Source organism: Equus quagga, chromosome 1 (genome assembly GCF_021613505.1).
Source record: "Equus quagga isolate Etosha38 chromosome 1, UCLA_HA_Equagga_1.0, whole genome shotgun sequence".
Lineage (NCBI taxonomy): Eukaryota > Metazoa > Chordata > Mammalia > Perissodactyla > Equidae > Equus > Equus quagga.
Window position 1 is genome coordinate 168,986,083 of NC_060267.1, and position 5,020 is coordinate 168,991,102.

At 33.3% G+C, this 5,020-nt stretch overlaps 1 pseudogene; it reads right to left on the minus strand.

Annotated features, from left to right (window-relative positions):
• Positions 1–307: 307 nt before the first annotated feature.
• On the minus strand, positions 308–405 carry LOC124231596 (uncharacterized; annotated as a pseudogene).
• Between the last annotated feature and the right edge of the window lie 4,615 nt (positions 406–5,020).

The window sequence follows — 5,020 nt, forward strand, 5'->3', positions numbered from 1 at the left end:
TTGGGTGCTTTTTTTTTTTATTGTAGTCAAATATATATAATATAAAATTTGCATTTTAACCGTTTTAAGTGTAGGATTCAGTGGCATTAATTACATTTACAATGTTGTGCAACCATCACCACTATCTATTTCCAAAACCCTTTCATCACCCCAAATAGAAACCCTACCCATTAAGCAGTAACTTCCCATACTCGCTTCTGCAGCCCCTGGTAACCTCTAACCTACTTGCTGTCTCCATGAATTAGCCTATTCTAGATATTTCGTCTGAGGGGAATCATGCAGTATTTGTCCTGGTGGCATCCAGCTTAGAAATATGGAACACTACGAACTTGTGTGTCATGTTTGTGCAGGGGCCACAGTCATCTCTGTATCGTTCCAATTTTAGGACATATGCTGCCAAAGCAAACGCTTGAGCACTTTTAAAATGTTCGTTTATTTTTGGTTTGTAGAGGTTCTTTATATATTCTAGAAACTAATACTTTTTTAATTAAATGGCTGCAAATACTTTCTCCCAGTGCGTGGCTTACCTATGTTTATGGTGTCTTTTTGCACCAAAGTTTTTCATTTTATGTAGTCAAATATATCTATATTTTCCTTTGTAATTTGTGCTTTTTTTTTGAAATCCTCTTCCACCCACCCCACTTCATTAATATCATTAAGATATTCTCTCATATTTTCTTCAAAAATATTTTAAAAGTTTTGCCTTTCATATTTGTTTTTAACCCACCTGGAATTGATTACATTTGGTGTGAGAGAGGAATTTAATTTTTTCAAATAGTGTCAGCAACATTTATTGAATTGTTTATCGTTCCCCCAGTCCTGTGTGATGATTCCCTTCACACGGATTTTCCACATACACATTGGTCCTAAATTCCCACTCAGTGCTATATTGTTTTAATTATGGTAGCTTTATAAGTATGGATAGTTGGTTAAGGTGAGGCCCTCCATTCTGTTTGTCTTCAAAATCGTCTTGGTTGTTCTTGCCTTTGCCTTTGAACTTTGGATCGAATTTTTCAAAAATATTGTAGATGCTTTTCTTGCATTTGTATTAAATTTGTAGTTAAAATTGGGGAGAACTGCCACCAGTTTTCTCACCCGTGAACATGATGTATCTCCCCAGTTATTTAAATATTCTTTAACAAAATCTTATAATTTTTTCTATACAGGCCTTTTAAATCTTTCTTTAGGTTTGTTCCATGATACTTTAGAGTTTTTATTGCTATTAAAATGTCATATTATTAAAAAATATTCTTGTTTTTTGTTGATGTTTAGGAACGCAATATATTTTTATGTATTGACTTTGTAACCAGCAAACTTCCTCATCTCTCATGTTTGGTCTAATGATTTGTCTGTACAGTCTCTTGGGTTTTCTGTAGGGATAATCTTACTTTTTGTGAATTGATATGGTTTTCTTTCTTCTTTTTCTCTCTTTATAGCTTTCATTCTTTCTTTTTTTTTGGTGAGGAAGATTGGCCCTGAACTAACATCTGTTGCCAATCTTCCTCTTTTTTTGATTGAGGAAGATTAGCCCTGAGCTAACATCTGTGCCAGTCTTCCTCTACTTTGTATGTGGGTCACTGCCACAGCATGGCTGATGAGTGGTGTTGGTCTGTGCCTGGGATCCGAATCCACAAACCTGGGCCGCTGAAGCAGAGTGTGCCAAACTTAACTACTACACCACTGGGCTGGCCCTGTAGCTTTCATTTCTTTTTCACGTCTTAGAGTGGTGGCTATGACCTGTAGTAAAATGTTGACTAGAAATAAGAGAGTAGGCAGCCTTTCCTTTTCCCCAACTTTAAAGGGAATGCTTCTGATGTTTCACCATTAAATATCTTATTTCCTCTGGGGTTTTGGTAGATACCATGTCTCAAGATAAGCAATTTCCTTTCTATTTCTCTTATTAAATAGTTTTGAAATTGTGAAAAGTTCTGAATTTTTATCAAATGTTTTATCTGTGGCTATTGAGATGACTATATATGTTTTGTCCTTTAATCACTTGATGAAGCAAATAGATTTCTCTAAAATTAGACTTTCCTTCCAATGCTGCGACAAGCCCAAATTGGTCACATTAAAAAAAAAAGTATACAGTGCATTGCTGGATTCAGTTTGATAATATTTTATTATATATTTATGCATGTATTTGGTCCTTTATTTTCCTTTCTTGGACCATTCCTCCCAGGTTTTGGTATCAAGGTTATACTAGCTTCCTAACATAATTGGGAAATAGATTATTGAAGGTTTGGAGTAGAATTCACTGGCAAAACCATCTGGACTTAATGTTGTTTTCTTTTTGGTGGGTATACTTTTAATTACTGATTCAAGTTATTTCATGGTAATTGGTCTATTCAAATATTCTAATTTTTTGTAAATTAGATTTGATATGTGAATTTCTTTATTTCCTTTAAAGAAAAACTTCTATTTCATTCAAGTGGTTCATAGCGTTCTCAGAAGTTTTATTCTATGCGTATGTCCCTCTTTCCACCCCAAATGCTTTATCTCATTATACATTCCTCGTAAACCAGCTCAACCTTGTCAGAAGTTTTTTCTGCTTTATTAGTGCCTTTTTTCAGGCAGTGAGCTTTGAGGTATGGGGTCTTGTTGATAATTTCTTTATTTTCCATTCCTGTAGTTTTATGTACTTATCTTCATATCATATTTCTTTCCCTTAAGTTAGTTTCAGTTCTATTGCTGTTTTTTTAGCTCCTTGAATTAGTTGTTTAACTTAGACTCTTTCCTCTATCCTGATACACTTTCTAATATTCCAATGTAAGATATAAAATTTCCTTTAAATACCACTTTAGCTGCATGTTAAAGTTGTGAGAGGTCAAAATTTTAAGTGTCATTCAATTTGAAATATTTTTCATCTCCAAATTCTGATTTTTTATTTAAAGGTTATTGTAGTCTCATTCAAAGTTTCTTTTGTTATTGATTTCTAATTGAATTGTTTGGAGTCAGATAATGTGATTTGTACAGCAAATTATTTGTCTTTGTTGAGATTTATTTTGTGGCCTGGTCAGCCGTCAGCTTTTGTAATAGTTCTACGTGCACTTGAGAATAATGTGCAATCACTAGTGACCAGACGGGATTCTATATACATCTATTAAATTAACTTGGGTGGTTATGTTGTTCCAATCTTATACTCATTTATCAATTTTAATCTGCTTGATCAATAAATAGACTCTATAGATAATGTATGTTAAAATCTCTCTCTATAATGATAGATTTGTTAATTTCTCCTTGAACTTCTGCCCCTTTTTTTATTTATAGAATTTGGGGACATGGCTTAGGTGCATAGAAATTCAAAATTCATATGTCTTCCTAAAAATATTATTTCTTTTATTATTGTATAGTGCTTCTTTTATTACTAATAATGCTTTTTCCTTATTTTTTTGGGAGGTGTTAATCTACCTATACCAGATATTTAAAATTAATGTTTTCCTGGTATATTTTTTCTTATCCACTTACTTTGAACATATGTGAATCTTTATGTTTTAAGTGTCTTTCTTCCAATGGTATATAACTGGATTCTCTTCTTAACCAATCTGAAGTTCATTTTTTTAAATGATGAATTTATTTCATTTATATTTATTGTGATTGCTATATTTGGATTTATTTTCATCATCTTATTTTGTGCTTTATGTATGCTATGCTTTTCTTTCCTTATTTTTCTCTCATTTCCTGCTTTCCATTGTCTTGATGAAGTTTCATTGCTCCCCCTTGTCCCGCTGCTTCCCTGGAAGTGGTTACCCTTAACCTTTTAAAGCATGGCTGACTTGACAACATCTAAAATTACTCAATATCTCTGCCTGCCTCCCGAAGAGTACCTGGGTTTTAGAAAAGTTTTAGATTTTAACTCCCATTCTAGATGCTAGTCTTATTGATTATTTTAGTGTTATCTCACTTTTATAAACACCAAAGATTTATCCACATATTTACCAGTTCCTTTACTCGTTATTTCTTATTTCATCTTACTTTGCTCTTCCAAGTTCATTTCCCTTAATCCTGCACTATTTCCTGTAGTAGATCTCAGAGACAGTAGCTTGGCGGTAACCTCCCTCAGTCTTGCTAGAAAATGTCTTCATTTTGCTCTCAGACTTGAATAAAAATTTAGCTGGATATAGGATTTTAGGCTATACTAAATTTTAAACCTAAAATTATTTTCTTTCTGCACTTAACATGTTGCTGCTGAGAAGACTAATTGTCATCTCTGTCTGATTGTTTTTAAGAGTTTTCTCCTGTCTTTGGTATCCTGAAGTTTCATTACAATTTGTCTAGTCATGCTCACTTTTCATTTATTTCGCTCAGGACTTCCTACATCTGTGCTCCTGAATCTGAATGATTGACTTCTTTCATCAGGTCTGAAACTTATCTGCCATTTTCTCTTAATATTGCTTATCCCCCCATCCTTTTATTATTTCTTCTTATTTTAAAAATGATAGTCTTCTGTTTGCTTCACTCATATTTCTCAACCTCTTTCAATGGTTTACCTCTCTTTACTTTTCTGTGTTGCATTATAGTTCATTTTCTCAGCTTTAACTTGAACTTTGGTAAACCTCTCTTCAAGTACATCTAATCTCTTACACCTATCCATTTAGTTTTTCATTTTAATGTCTTTTAAAAGTTTTTCCTATTCCATGTGATTCTCTCTCAAATCAACTGATTCTTTTATAGGGTGTCTTATTATTTTAAATATTGATACTTAAACATCTTTCTCTGATAATTCTATGGTAGAGGTCTAATTCTGTTTGTTTTGTCTGCTGAATTTTGCACATGATAGATTCATTCATGTGTTCTGTGATTTTGGATTGTGAGTTTATGTTTGGGAGGGCTTTGTCCATGGGAATCTCATGGAGGGTGTGTCCTTGCATTTCCTTCTACCTATGCATTTACAACTTAGTTCTTTTCAGTTGAGCTCTCGGCATGAGAGATCTGAGATCAAGTAGTATAAATATGAACTGCAGACCCATGTAAGTGAAGGCCCATCATAGGAATTCTGAGGGGAGGTTATTTTCTCTCACAA